At 43.4% G+C, this 15,591-nt stretch overlaps 1 protein-coding gene across 1 annotated transcript in view; it reads left to right on the top strand.

Moving 5' to 3' along the window:
• The first annotated feature begins 1,085 nt into the window (after window positions 1-1,085).
• Window positions 1,086-15,591, top strand: part of Fam91a1 (family with sequence similarity 91 member A1) — a 184,635-nt gene continuing 170,129 nt past the window's right edge. The window contains exon 1 of the mRNA XM_046464997.2: window positions 1,086-1,223. The gene's annotated coding sequence lies outside the window, so the exon portion shown is untranslated. The remainder of the gene's footprint in view (window positions 1,224-15,591) is intronic.

Below are 15,591 nucleotides of genomic sequence, written 5' to 3' on the forward strand. Positions count from 1 at the left end.
AGTGGTAGTTAAAGAGTATCTAGAAAGAAAGCAAGTCAGCTTGCTGGTTGCTCTAACTGTCTCACAGATATGCCAGCTGGGAGAAAGGCTAGAATATCTGTTAAGAGGGTATATCAGTCAGCACAGGCTAAGTTATGCTGTAGTAATAAACAGAAATGTGAGAGGCTATGATACAAAGGCTTATCAAATATTTAAAAAATTTTTTTTAGTTGTAGTTGGACACAATATCTTTATTTTATTTATTTATTTTTATGTGGTGCTGAGGATTAAACCCAGCGCCTTGCATGTGCTAGGCGAGCGCTCTGCCACTGAGCCCCAGCCCCAGGCTTATCAAATCTTTTAAAAATGTATGTATATTTTAAAGTTTTGATGGTTCTTTATTTTGTAATATTTTTGTACCAACACACCTGACCAGACATTGTCTTTCCTTGTCTCAACCCCCAGAAGGTTAACTTCTTCCTTCCTTTCCCTCCCTCCCGCTTCTTTCTTTCCTACTCTTTTTCTTCTTTCTAAAATAAACTTCATATTTGGGAATAAGTTTAGGTTTACAGCAAAATTGCAAAGATACTGCACAGAGTTTCCATATACTCCTCATCTGGTTTTAGTGCCCCCTGAGGTTATTACCTTACATTCAATTCCATGGTTCTTCCCTAGGTCTGAGGAATTAAACCCCTGGAGGACGATGTCCTTTCTGACTCAGTGCTTCCCTGCTATGCCTCAGAGAACTATGGTTCTTAGCTTGAAGTGTTAACACCTGAATTTTCCGTTGGTTGTAGATATCTCTGGTTTGTCCAGAGGCCACTAAGGCCAGCCTTCTGGGGGACTATGAATGGGAGGGACCAAGAGCTCCCAGGAGTAGAAAGAACAAAGGTGGAGGTGCCCACACAGTTGGTGCAAGGGTGTGGGAAGGAAGGAGGCTTTGAGCTAAGCAGGAAGTGTGCCTCAGGAGCTTTCTCTCTGTTCTTTGACCCAGGGAGAGGAGTCAAACTCTGGAAAGACCTTTGTACAAAGGCTGCTGTACTCCATGAAGCATGCACTGAGGAGGGCGGGCTGGGGATCACGGGAGAACATTATGCACCTGAGATGCAACAAACCGGGGCCACTGAGCCTGAGCTGAGCAGGGAGTCAGACCAACCTGTTTCTGGATGGGGCAGGAGCTCTAGAGCCATTGCTGTTGCAAGAGACAGTTCACACAAGAGCCCAGGAGACTACGTTCCCAGCATGTGAGCATCTTCTTGGGGACCAACTGAGAAAGAGTTGGGTGAAGGTGGTGGTGTGAGGGGTCATAAGTCTCCCCCAAATTCAGTGTTGTTGATGTCATAGGGACCCTGTTGTATTTACAAGGTAGGTATAGCTGGGCAAATATAAGTGTATCTTGTGCTCTGGAGACTTGGCAAATATTGTGATTCACTTCCTATTATCTCTCGAGTGAAGGAAAGTCCCCAGAGGCCAGGACCCAAAGAGATGAGTCCTAATTTGGCCTAGGCACCTCAAAGATGCAAGTCACCCACTTGAGAAAATTGGGCACCTGAAGGGTCATTAGCAGACACCAGAGGTCTGACCCCACACCTCTCTGCTGAGAAGAGGAACTGTAATCCAGGAAGGGGATCCTATTCCTCATCCAAAGGAGGAGCTTGGGGGATGGGAGCATTGGTGAGCACCAGCCTCAGAAAGAAAAGCAGAGATGGAGAGCTTAGAGGAGCTGCCAGGGACTATCCTAAAGAGGACCCAGCATGGAGAGCCTAAGAACTTTGTGATATTTTATACATTTTGGAAGAATACATGTGTGGTTGTTTGTTGCTTAGTGAGGCCTGTGGGTTTGTCTTTGGGGTGGCAAAGTGTTAGAACACAAAGCCATTCTCAGAAGAGGAACCTGTAAGATCAACTGTGGGGCAGTAGTATGAAAGAATGCAAGTCCCTGGGCTGGGAGGGAAATCCCAGTCCAGGTAAGGACTGACCTTGGGGCCTCTACTTCTTGGCAGAGGAAGGGCCATGTTGGTCTGTAGCAGGTCCTTTAGGGCTGGAGCTCCTGAATCTGCTCCAGCCTGTTCATCCTAAGTATTGCTGCTATCTTGGTCAAGGGCATCACCATTGCCTGGTATCCCGGGTTAGAAAGTCAAGTTCCTTTTGTGATGTATCCTTTAGTCCATAGAGAATGAACTTGTATTGACGTGAGTGTCCTGTGCACTGTGTTGGGGGCTTTACAGGTATCTTTGCATTCAATCCTCTTAATAACCCTGTGAGATGGGCATTGTTACTCTTGTTCAAGTAATGAAATTAATATTTTGCAAGTGGTGAAACTAGTGTTGAGATTAAGTAACTGGTTCAAACTTAAACTATGTCTGATGTCAGAAGCCACATTCTCTCTATCCCCATATTGCTTCTTAGGGTTCTCTGCGTTTGTTATCCTGCAAGATCAGTGTTTCTGCAGGAATGATACCACAACTACCTGCCTCACAATCACTTGGAAGCTTGTTGGGAAGAGTTATGGACTGAGTCCATATCCGTGGAGTCAGAACCTTTGTGCAGTGCCACCCCTGGCCTTTCTAGAAAGTTTTCAATATATTCCAATGTCACTAATGCCCAAGACCTTCATGGGTGGCCTATGACCATCTCTAAGATTCTGGGGAATGCATAGTCTCCAGAGATTGTGGAGATGGTCTGATTTCAAGAATTGAGTTGTTCTTGCCACCTGCTTGGAATCCTTTTGTAAGAGAAGAATGAAACAGGGGAGTCAAGGATTGACCCTGCATGACTGGTACTGTTAGGGTGACAATAGTCAGAATTGGAGCTGCAGTGTCACCCAGACAGGACATTGGAATCTTGGTAGCAAGCCACAAAGCAGGGACCTCTCCCACCTGGATCCATCCCACGTTTGCTGATCATAGTCACTAGTTATAAAAGATGTTATATATGTTCAAGTTAGATTTTGGGAACATTTCAGAGTGAACTTTGATCCACAGAGGAGGCCATTGAAGCAGCTGCCATTTTGAAATGTTTATTATTTGTTAGGCACTTTGCAAAGTGCTGTGCCTGTAGCATCTATTAGCCTTATGAGTTGGATATTATTATTCCAATTTGTTTGGTACAGAAACTGAGGTTTGGACCTCAGTTAAATAAAATAAAATAGTAAATAAAATATAAATATTTTATAAATAAATGAAGTCCCATAGTTTGGGGCTGAGGATGTAGCTCGGTGGTTAGAGCATTCACCTAGTGTGTGTGAGGTCCTGGGTTCAATCTTTAGTAGCACTAAGTAAATAAAAGTCACATAGCTTATAACTGTTGGAGGCAGGATCAAATATAGCCTATGGTACTTGTTATTCAGGAGCTGACTACCCAAGGATACTAGGCCTCAGTGAATCTGTCTCTTGATATTTTAGCTGAATAAATCAACCAAACTTTCAGCCAATTGATGTTCATATTATATTGAGCTAAGACTCTACTAGTTGCTGTAGGCCCCTCAACAGGGTAAAAGGAGATATCTGCTCCCCAAAAACATATTGTGTAATTAAGAAAATGACTATTATGCAAAAAACCCCCAAAACTCTGTAATGACTCAAATGGGCTTTTGCTCTGCAGTCCTGTGTGTGTGCATGATTTTTAGAGTGTGTGCATGTAACAGTGTGTAATGAGGAAGGCTGTGAGATGAGAAGAAGGGCTAGGAGGAGGGGTGAGGGAAAGTGATGTGGCTTCAGAACCTAGCCCCAAAGGCATAGGGAACTCAGTGTCCTGCCCTGCTGGTTCGATAAGAGAATTCTCTGGGGAGGTCACATGCAAAGTCAAGCAGGCAGCATGTTAGTCTATCTAGGGAGCTTTAAAAAGACACCAAGGCCTATCTAAAGATACTGATTTAATTGGGCCAGGCTGGGGATCCCAGACAGACAAATAGTTTTTGGAAGTCCCCTGTGAGACTCATTATGCGTCTTCAGACTGAGAACTGGCAAGGGCATGCTTTCTGTGGCCCCCCTGGTTTGAATGCCAGCCATAGCTCTTTCAACAGACTTCTTGGTGCTGGGTCTCCTTGTTCTCTCCCTCGTGTGACCGAGAGGCTAGATGACCATGCATTCGCCTGCTCAGAGAGGCCACCACCTGTTGCTGTAAATCTGGTGTTTCATCATCTCTTTGCCCATGTATTTTCAGAGTCTTATGAGTCCATCTGGATTGACAAGCTGTTGTTTTCTGCCTGGTAGCAGCTTGTACAGTCACAAGGGGATGTGGTGTCATCGGGACTGTGTCCTGTGGACACAGGCTGGGTGAGCAATGTGATAATCACCTTTGCTTGTTATTGACCAGAGTGGCTTGCACATGGCTTCTCTTTTTAAAATTTTTTATTGGGTAAAAGTCTTGAACAGATCACTTTTATAAAGGCCTACTGAATCCTAACCAATGCAGGGGTATTGCCCCTATAGGGGCATTTTGGTGAGATCAATCCTGGAGGAAATGGTGGAGAATCTTCCTAAAGTAACCTGAAAGAGCAAATGTGTGGAAAGGAGGAGCTTCATAGATGGGTGCCTTATGTTGCGTCTCTTCTTCTCTCCCTATTGTATATGTTTTTTCTGAACCATGTGAGAGCTAAGGGCAGTTGTCCAGATCATTTATCCCTAAATACTTCAGAAGTTTATTTCCTACCAACAGCATGTTAAGACAGTGGTTCTCAGTCTTGGGTGCACACATTAAAATCTAATTGCATAGGAGAATCTTCTGGTGAGCTTAAAAAAAAAAAGTCCCAGGCTATACCCTGGGGACAACTGGGTAAGGGTCCAGGTCACGGGACCCAACACTGATATTTTTTAAATCTTCTCAGATGATCCCAAGATACAGCCATGGTTAAGAACCCCTGAGTCAAGGATAAGAGAGGCTTGAAAATAAGAAGACACCTGATATGTTGCAAGGAAGAAAGAAGAGTCAGAAGGCAAGGTTGGGGAGTAGTCACAGACAACAGCTTTGGAGAGTAATAGTTAAATCCAGCCACTTCCAAGGACTTGGCTTAGCCTTAAGAAACCGATGGCCAACCTCCAAACATCCTCACAATCCCCAGTTCATGAGCCATTTGTGTCATGTGGTCCAGGGCACATGTGAGGGCTGATAATGAGAACAGCACCCTGATGCTTCTGTGCCCCTTACCCCAGGGAGAAAGGAAGGGGCTTCACGATTCTCTATGTAGTGAACGATCCCCATGGAGGATTCTTCTGTGTAATTAGATTTTAATGTGTGCACCCAAGACCACTGCCTTAACCTGTTGTTTGTAGGAAATACACTTCCAAAGTGTTTAGGGATAAAGGAGCTGGAATTCTCCCCTTAACCCTCATATGGTTCAGGAAAAAAAAAAAAATATATATATATATATATATATATATAGAGAGAGAGAGAGAGAGAGAGAGAAGCCATAAGGCACCCATCTATGAAGCTCCTCCCTTCCAGACATTTCCTCTTTCTGGTTACTTTAGGGAGACTCCTAAAGTAATCTCACCAAACCTCCCCTCTCCATAGGGGCAATTCCCCTGCAGTGGTTATGATTCACTAGGTCTTTACAGAAATGATCTATTGGAAAGTTTTCCCCAAAAATCTGTCAGAAAAGATTAGAATGGTTCAAGGGCCGTGAAGAGTGTGATGGTTCTCTGGGGACAGGCTGAGTAGCCCCCATTTCTGCTTTCCTAGTTCTGCAAGTGACTGTGCACTGGTGCATTGTTTGAGGTCTTAGGTGACTAGGTGTGGCCCTTTGGGCAGAATATGAGCAATCAGCTGGGGATGTTTTAAAAAACCTTTTCATTTTGAAATCATTTCAAACTTATAAAAGAGTTGCAAGAAGAGAACAAAGAAGTCAGAGACCATCCACCCAGACCCGTTGCTGTGACCTCATTTCTTTTGTCACTTCCTCCCTCTCTGTATGTGTATGTGTTTTTCCAAATCATTTGAGGGCTCGGGGCAGACCCTTTACCCCTCAACACTTCAGCATGTGTGGCCAATGGATGGAGACGTTCTCTCTCAATACCACAGTGCTGTCGAAATAAACAAAGAGCAACCAAGTGAGAAAGGCAAAGGCTATTTATTCTGAGCTTGCTGTGGCAAGGAGTCAGATACCACCACTTGCGTGTTGGCAGAGATGCAGAGACAGGCAGGGCATGAGGACGCTTCACTGGGGACCAAGGGGAAGGTGCAGGCATGTCTTATTGGAGGCTGTCTCCATGGGGATGCTCAATGCGCCACGAGCATCCTAGGTGATTGTCTAGGGGGCATTTTGACTTTCTCTGGTTGGTCCTAGGTTGGAGGAGGGGATAAAAATCAGGGAAGCTGTCAGTTATTTATCAAGTCTTAGCCATTAGGTGTTGATTGTTACAGAATTTATTGTTTCATTTCCTGGATTGTCACTAGAGATGACTATCTGGCTTCCTACCAGTTTAAATTATACCAGGCTGGCCTTTTGGGCTGATTGTCATGAAGGATTGTTTTCTTGGATAGGCTGTTGCAGGTTGTCTGTCCACATTCCATTTTTACATATGGTTTGGCCATTGTCCATTTGTCCATTTGGTCTTTCAGTATAATAATCAAGTTCAGATTTCACTTTGGTTTAACACTGTTGTCTAATACACACTCCATGTTTGAATTTTGCCAATTGCCCCAATCACGTCCCCCAGGGCAGTTTCCCCTCTGCACTCCCCAGCCCAATATGCATCACACCTGGCATTTGGTGGTCACATTGTTTTCATTTTCTTTAATCTCAAACAGCTCCTCAGTCTTTGTTTTTCACGGCGCTGACATTTTTGAAGCATAGAGTCTAGTTGGGGTGGGGACACATATGTCTGTGTGGGTTGAGGAAATACAGCCACAGCCAGTGCTCCTGTGTGTTCTGCTCCTTAATTTTTGTCCTAAAGACTCTGGGAATTGTTTGGGTTTATGCAGCCCAGGTAACTGGATAATCAGCCTTGGTCGGGGACTCGGAAAGTCACGTCTACATGCAGGGCAGAGGGCAAGCTTGTAAACAGAGAGTGGTACCCACAGTCACGTCCTTTAGCAGCTAATCCTTCCCAAGGCCAAGAGAGTCTGTGAAATATGTTTTGGTTCCAATTTTGGAAATACGTTCTTTCAGGGACTCGGCCTCCCTCTGCATTTTATATACATAAACATTGGCTCTTTCCTCCTCCTTACCTCTCCTTTCTTCCTCCCCCTGCTCCAGTTTCTCATCTCTGCCAAGATGCCAGAAACATTTTCCAGGCCTTGAGTGGAGATGGTCAGGGTGTTGCTCCTCTGGTGTGGGGTACTGTGGCAGCCATGTGTCCTGAGATGATTGAAATAGACCTGTGTTCTCTAAGAACATCAGGGAGTCAAAGAAAGTTTTTGATGTAAGGATTGACCCAATGCAATTTGTGATCCTTGACTGTATTTTGGGGCAGAGAGGGAAATTGTTGTTTAAAAAAACAAAACCCATTTGGAAGCTGGCCTGCCCCTCTGAAGACATTCACCCCTCAGTAACCTCAAGCTCCTGTCAAAGAGCAGATTTCTGGGTCTGTCAACAGCCTGGATTGCAGCTGAAATCCGCTCTATCTTCATCCCTCTTAATACACTGAGCAATAACAAGTTTTTATTTATGGGCGATTGAGCTAAAATAAGTTTGCTATGTGCAGTGGTTAAGATTCTGGTGTTTGGTGTCAGATTGTCTGGCTGAAATCTTGGCTATCTCACCGTGTGTCCCTGGGCACATTGCTTCACCTCAGGTTCCTTTGCAGTGAAATGAGGACAATGTGAGCTGTTTCACAGGGTAGGATGAGGATGAAGAGTCCTGAGAAATGATGGCGTCCTGGTTGGCAAATCACACGTTGTCAGAGAATGTTTATTGTTACTGATACTTTGCTTACCACTGAAGTGGAAAGCTAAGACTCGTTTGATAAAGATCATTTCTTGGTGACTACTGCAGGAAGAGTATGGGTTTTGGTGAGTCTCAATGTCCCCTGTATGTAGAATGGGAATGGTTAACAGTCAGGTGAGTTTGTTGTGAGAAGCCTGGAGGGTCTATGCGATGCATCATAACTGTAAGGACTGACCAAATGCAATTTGTGATCCAGCACAGTGTGTTTTGGAGTGGAAGCTGAAGAAGATACCTGGATGGTTATTTTTTCTCTTCTCTTTTTCTCACCCCTCCTGGCCCCACACGAGTATCATTTTTCAAACAGGAAAGTGAGCAGCTATTTTGATAGGTGTCAGGGATTACAGTGTCTGAGGATCAGTATAACTGTATCTATTTACCATTCAATGGGCATCCATAAAGGTCTAAAAGCCTTTTACCAGGGCAGACTCCTTGTAGTTTTAATTAAGGCCCAGCCAAGAAAAAAAATGTGAAATAAGAAAAATAAGTTTTATTTGGACCTTATCTACTCCTCTTTCCTTTTGGTTTCTCCTGAAAGAAAGCCTTGTGCTTCCCATGGCTTAGCCTGGTCTCCCATCAACTTCTTCTCCCTTGGGAGACCACATCTTTGAAATCTTTCCTTTTTCATTTCTCTACTTACATCACTTTTTTTTTTGTAAGAAGATGGGCACATGAAACTTAGAGGCTCTTTTGAGTTAAGTGTGTAATGGTCAAATAATATGTCACTACTTTCAGAGAATTATTTGTATTTAAACAGAGAATCCTAGATACTTTAGGGTAGAGAGAATTTCCAGGGTTTGAATTCCTTATTTTCCTGTGTGGTCAAACCCCACAGAACCTGGGTTAAGTTCAGCTCTTCTGATTTCCCATTCAGATTCCTTCCAGTCTCAGGTGCCAAGGTGGGCAGGATGGGAGAAGAGCGCCAGTCTCTTGGACTGGTTTAGTGCCCCTCCTGCTCCACAAAGAGCCACAGCCAAGGGCTATGATGTGCCTTCAACGATACGTAGCACCGCAATGGACAGTAACAGCTTGGAAGGGTAAGTTTCAGGTTTTCATTTTTAATTTAATTTTGGGGGGTGATTCAATTTTCTAGATTGAAAAAAAGTTTTGTTCACTTGTGCAGGAGAAGAGCAGATACTAAGTTATGGGAAAGGGCATCTCTATTCCAACATCCAGTCATGTCATTTACACCTGTAGTAGGAATTCTCTCTCCTCCCCTCAGTACTGGGGTTCTTCTTGGATACCCAAGGGAGGACCTGGACTCCTCTGGGGCCTCTGTGTGTGCCTGCTGGAAAGACGGCGCCAGTACTATTTCCACTGTAGGTCACCCTGGGGGATGACTCCTAGGAGGGCCCTGGGAAATGGTGGGAGTGGAGCTGAAGGTAGTCATGACACAGTCACCCATTACCGCTAGGGAAGGATTGGTGAGGGGTGGGAAGAAGGGTCCCCAGGGAGCGGGAACAGGGAAAGATATGATTTGAGGCAAGCAGAGAGTCAATGAGAGAAAGATGGGAGAAACAGGAGAAAACACGTCTTTGAAGAAAGAGGAGAAAACACACATTCATGAATAAGCCACTTCTGGGTAGGGCACCTGTCGAAAGCCATCCGTGGGCTGTGTGTGGACTCCCCCCGCATTGTAGCCTTTGAATAGGAAAATCTGGTATTCGGGGACTTCCCGTGGCAATCCCACAGGATCAGATTGCCCAAATACATGTGAATTTCTATTCAGCTCTGCCTGGCCCCACACAGCATCAGGTTTGGGGTGACCTGCTGCAGCCATACAACCTGTCAGAGATGGGTGTGACCTGCCAAGATGCCAATCAACCTGATGACTGCAAGACATCAGGAAGCAAGACTCCACCCCTGTAACCTTATCCCTGCCTTTGATGTACCCCCTTAAATAAACCACGGAACTGGGAACCATTCTCTAGTTGTCTAACTCCAACTCCTGGGTGGGCTGAACCTATCAGGTTCTCCATCCTTGAAAACTATAATTCTGACTCTGTCTTTTGTTCTTTACTAGTTATTTCAGACTTTAAGTTCTTTGGAGGCTTATCCCTCTGAGTAGGCAAAAGTACCCTGGCGAGGTGCTGGCCACCGCACAGGCACCTTAGCTTGGGGGGGGCAGTGGAGGGACAGAGGGCATTATGAAGATAGAGAGTGAAGTAAGGAGAAGACGGCGAGTCAACTTCAACTGCCTGTGACACATTCATGAGTGTCCTCTGTATCTGAAGACTCCAGGCTTGTCACTTGGAGACCCATCAAATGGCCACTTAAACAGAATTTGCCCATTTGGACTGGCTGTGGGAAAGGTGAAGAGAAACTTTCAGGCTCCCCCCACCCCCACCCTTTTCTTGTTCCCAAATAAATGTTTTAGGCAGGAAAGAACACACAGACCTTGACCCCGTTTGTGTCTAACTGAAGCAGAGCTGTGGGAGTTCAGGCCTGTAAATCAGGTTTTCCCTCTGAACTCCTCAAAGACAGTCTCCCCCAAGGCAGCCAGTCTTGTCCAGGGTTCACGCACACTGCCCAGCCCTTTGAAATTCTGTCTGCTGATAAGGGTAGAGTCCACTGGCCTGTCATCTGTGAGAGACTCCAGAAGAATCCCCAAGGTGTCTGATGAGATTTGCCTCTTGGAGGAAATATTATAAGGAGGATTATAACACATTTCACCTGGTATTTCAAACAGAGGCCTTTAATCTTGTAATCCTAGGTATTTTAGGATTCTAAAGTTGGGAAGATGGTCTTCCAGTTCAGTTTGTATTCAACTGTGAGTTGATGAAGCACTACGTCTCCTTGGCTGAGTTTTTGATGGACAGAGGCTTTTCTGAACCCTGAGGTCCACCCACATCTGAGGCTACAAATAGCCAAGACTGGATGGATTGCCAGGGGCTCAAGTTAAGATGAGAACACAGGGTGAGGGAAAGTCTGAGTGCGTGTGTGTACTGGTTTTCTTTCTTTCCTTTTTTATTAGTACATTTTAATTAGTACATTTACTTAGAATAATAAGTTTTATCATGGTATATTTGTACATTCAAATAGCATGAATCCTTTCTACCTGCTTATGCCTTCCTTTACTCTCCCTTCCCCGGATCCCTTCCTCAGATCCCCTTCCTCGGATCCCCTTCCTCTTCCCTAATAGCCTTCTATTTTCTTGTCATCTTTTTCCACCCCTAGATGCCACATATGGGGGAAATGTGGCATTTGTCTGAGTCTGGCTTATTTTATTTAACATTAGGGTCTCCAGTTCCATCCGTTTTCCTGCAAATGGAATGATTTTTGTTCTTCTTTATGGCTGAATGATACTCCACTATGTAAATAGACTATATTTCTTTATCCATTCATCAGTTGATGGGCACCTGTGGACTGTGCCCCAATAAACACAGGTGTGAGATACCTCTGTAGTATGCTGACTTTAATTTCTTCAGGTAGACACTGAGTTGTGGTATGATTGCCATTGTGGCTGTTCATATTTACATCTCCACCAACAGCTGTATGAGGGTTCATTTGCTCTGCATCTTCACCAGCATTTGTTGTCTTTTGTGTTCTTGATGAATGCCATCCTGACAGGGGTGAGATGGAGTCTCAATGTAGCCTTGATTTGCATTTGCCTAATGGCCATTTGTACTTCTTTGAGAAGGGTTTGTTCAGTTCGTTTGCCCATTAAGTGATCTTGTTTGTTTTATGGTTCTTTAGAACTCTTTGAGTTCTGGATTCTATCAGAAGAGCAGCTGGCAAAGATTTTTCTCCCGTTCTGTAGACAGGTTCTTCATTCTACCAATTGTTTTTCTTTTGCTGGGCAAAAGTTTTTTTTTTTTTTTTTTTAATTTGATGCCATCCCATTTGTTGGTTCTTGCTGTTATTTCCTGAGCTGTTGGAATCCTGTTCAGGAAGCCATTGTCTTTGACCATTTTTAACTGATTTTTGCACAGGGCAAGTTAGGGATCTAGTTTTAATCTTTTCTATGTAGATACCCAGTTTCCCCAGCATGTTTGTCTTTTCTCCAACATATGTTTTTTGGCGCCTTTGTCAGGAATCACATGGCTGTAGCTGTAGTTTGTCGCCGAGTCCTCTGTTCTATTCCGTCAGCGTACATGCCTGTTTTTTGCAAGTGCCATACTGTGTGGCTCTGTAGTGTATTTTGAAATTAGATATTGGGTGGCCCCTTCAGCATTACTATTTTTGCTCTGGACTGTTTTGGCTGTTGGGGTTTGTGTATGGGTTTTTCATGTTGAGTATACAAATCAGAGTTTCAGTACATAATAACAGATGCATAGGAAGCTTGTTTTAAATGCTTGATTAAAATACTCCTGGGCTCCATCCCAAACCTACTGAATCAGAGATCTGGGTGGGAGGTGGACTAGAACTTTCTATCTTGCAAAGTTTTTCCATGTGATTCTAATGCACACCAATGGTTGCTTCTTAATGAGACTCAGCTCCCCAAATTTCTAATATCTGTTAATTTCCAACCAAAATTTCAAATTCTTCAGAGAAAAGGGCTGATAAACTTAATGTTCCTATTATCTATCACTGAATAACAAATTATCCTGAAACGTCTGGGACTATTGATGAACAGATGAAGAATCCATTTCCAAGATGGCACATTCATATGATAAGCAGGTCCTGGCAGCCTGTTGGAGCTCAATGTTGGGACTATTAGTGAGGAGACTTCAGTTCCTCTGCACATCAGCCCCTCCATGGGACTGTGTGGGCTTCCTTACAGCACATCAGCTGGGTTCTAAGAGAGAATGTTCTGAGATACTAAGATGGAAGCTGAACAGCTGCTTCTGACCTACCCTCAGAGTTCAGAGGACCACTTCTGCTGTTTTCTCTTGGTCAAGAGAAAGATCAGCCCAGATTCAAGCATAGGCAGAATGGGCTCCTCTCTTGATATGAGAAACAACATATGCATAGAAGGAGCAAAGGAATTTATGATGGTCATCTTTGATGACTTTCTATTATACCCTTCTTGGGTCAGTTGTTGACTCCTGGGTCCATCAGTCATGGGCACATGAATGTGAACATAGAATAGCTTTAGCCACTGGGAGCTGAACCTACCTGGCATACTGATGATATTGTTATCAATCTTGCAGTCACCCCAGGAGATGTTTGATGATGACAGAGTTTGACAGTTTCTCTGGTTTGAACTCTTAAATAGGAACTTCCCATGGGCATTGTTTAGCTGGACTCTACTTGTGCTCTTCTGACCAGTCCAGGAGCCAGTTTCTTCCATTTGGAGACATGTGCTTTTCAAACTTGATCCTGGTTCTCTGTAACAGCCAGCCATCACCCATGAGAGGAATATTTGCTATGGATTAGTTTTCTAGTCTGAGTTTCTCCACCAGGCTCAAACTCTGTAAGGCCTGTGTATTTTGTGTATCCAGTCTCAGCCCCGGCACATAATAGATGGTAGGAGAATGTATGTTGATTGTTTAAATGAATAATCACAGTTACTTTTCTTTATCTATGTGGGTAGCAAAATTGACTTTGATGTTCATTTATTGTCACGTTTTCTCCAAGTCAAAAATCAACTGATGTAGTTTATAACGCAGGTGGATAAATCAAGTGAACATTGCCCTAAATATTGACAACTGAAAGTTAATTCTTTAAAATCACAGGAGTCAGAATTGAAATAACCATAAACAGAAGCATGATGTGTTTAGTTGTTGTGATTTGGATTTAAGCAGAGATCAGCAGACTCCGGCCCCAGATCAAATCCTGGAGGCCGGCAGATTTTATAAAGTTTTATTGGAACAAAGCCATGCCTATTTGTTTCCTTGCTGTCTATTGCTATTTTTGTGGAGGTGAGAAGTTGTAACAGAGACTGGGTGACCCTGAAAAACTTCAGATATTTGCTACCTAGCCCTTCCAGAGAAAGCTCACTAGCCTCTGGTAAAGGGGTTGATTTCTTTACCCTAGATCCCTTTGTTCTTGGTTATTTTATTTGGCAAAGTTGAGGGAGTCTTAGCTCTGTATTTCTGGATATCTAGATATTTATTCCAACTGCAGAGGGTTTTTTTTCTCAGCTCACCCATGGTGGTGTTGACTCCAATGATGCTGAACTTCTTAAGTAAAAGCAAAGTTATCATTCTTGACCAACTAATAAGAACAGACAGACAATGGGGAATGAGATTGATCATGTACAAGCATGAACATGGCATAATAAAGGCATAATTATAATGCACCCATTAAAAAAAGAACCAAGAACCAGCATATGGAGGCCAGGACTTTTAACTTAATGAAATGAGTATGGGTTTGGGAGCCATCGAAATCAAACCCTGTTGCAGACATTTATTTTTCCTTAGCCATTGAGGATCCATTCTTTCTTTTTCAGTAACAGAAATTTATTTACTTTCCCCCGTTAAGGGCTGTCTTGGTTGAATCAAAGCACCCTGTCCTGCCCTCCCCCACCCTAGCTTAGACATGTGACACAGGATGGATGGAATGTTGAATTGATTCATCCCAGTGATGATAGTCTGCAAGACCCTCTGCTACCCCTTCCTGTTGCCTGGAGCCCTGGAGATGCTCTGGGCCCTCTCCATTTTCAAGCCAGGTTTCCAACTTTCCCTTTAATTACATGAACTACTAGGTGGTCTCCTCCTCCTCCTTTTTTTTCTTTGTTTGTGTATGTGTGTGTGTACTGGGGATTGAACTCGGGGGCACTCAACCACTGAGCCACATCCCCAGCCCTTTTTTATATTTCATTTAGAGACAGGGTCTCACTGAGTTGCTTAGGGCCTTGCCAAGTTGCTGAAGCCGGCTTTGAACTCATGATCCTCCTGCCTCAGCCTCTTGAGCTGCTAGGATTATAGGTGTTCTCCACTGGCCCAGGTAATCCTTTTAATACTTCCATTTCCAAATTAAAATTAGTTAATTGCATTATTCAAACTAAGTAATATCTTTATAGGAAAGGAAACAATAGAGTTAAGAGACAATTTATGGAGTAAGAGATACTATTTACCAACTGTTCATCTGACAAGGGATTAATATTCAGAATATGTAAGGAATTCAAAAATCTTAACAACAACAAAAATAACAAAATAATCCCATGTAAGTGTCACAAATAATCAGAAAAATTCAAATAGAAATTACAATGAAATATTACCTCACCCAGTTAGGATGGCTATTATAAAAAAGACAAGAAATAAATGCTGGTAAGGATTCAGACAAAGGGGAACTGACACACTTTTGGTGGGAATGTAGATTAGTGTAGCCACCATTGAAGATAGTATGCAGTTTCTTTAAAAACAAACAAACTAAAAACGGAGTTACCATATGATCCAGCAACCCCGCTACTGAGTATATATCCAAAGGAAATAAAAGCATTTTATGAAAGAGACATCTGTACAGCCATGTTTATTGCAGCCCTATTGACAATAGCCAATATATAGAATCAACCAAAGTGTCCATCAGTGGATGAATAGACAAGAAAAATCTCCCAATCCACCCCCCCTCACATACACACACACACACACGCACACACACACACAAATATTATAAAATCCTATCATTTGTAGAGACAGGGGTGGAACTTATGGGGATTATTGTGTTAAGTGAAATAAGCCAGACACACAAAGATAAATGCCACATTTTTACAAATTTGTGGAGAATTAAAAAGTTGATCTCATAGCAGAATGGAATGGAAGAGTGGTCACTAGGGACTGGGAAGGCTGGGAAGGGCAGCGAGGATGGGGTGGAAAGAGCTCAGGTAAGGGGCACCGAAACAC

Source organism: Marmota monax, unplaced genomic scaffold (genome assembly GCF_021218885.2).
Source record: "Marmota monax isolate L192 unplaced genomic scaffold, Marmota_monax_Labrador192_F-V1.1 WCK01_AAM20220418_F8-fsc00003, whole genome shotgun sequence".
NCBI classification, from domain to species: Eukaryota; Metazoa; Chordata; class Mammalia; order Rodentia; family Sciuridae; genus Marmota; species Marmota monax.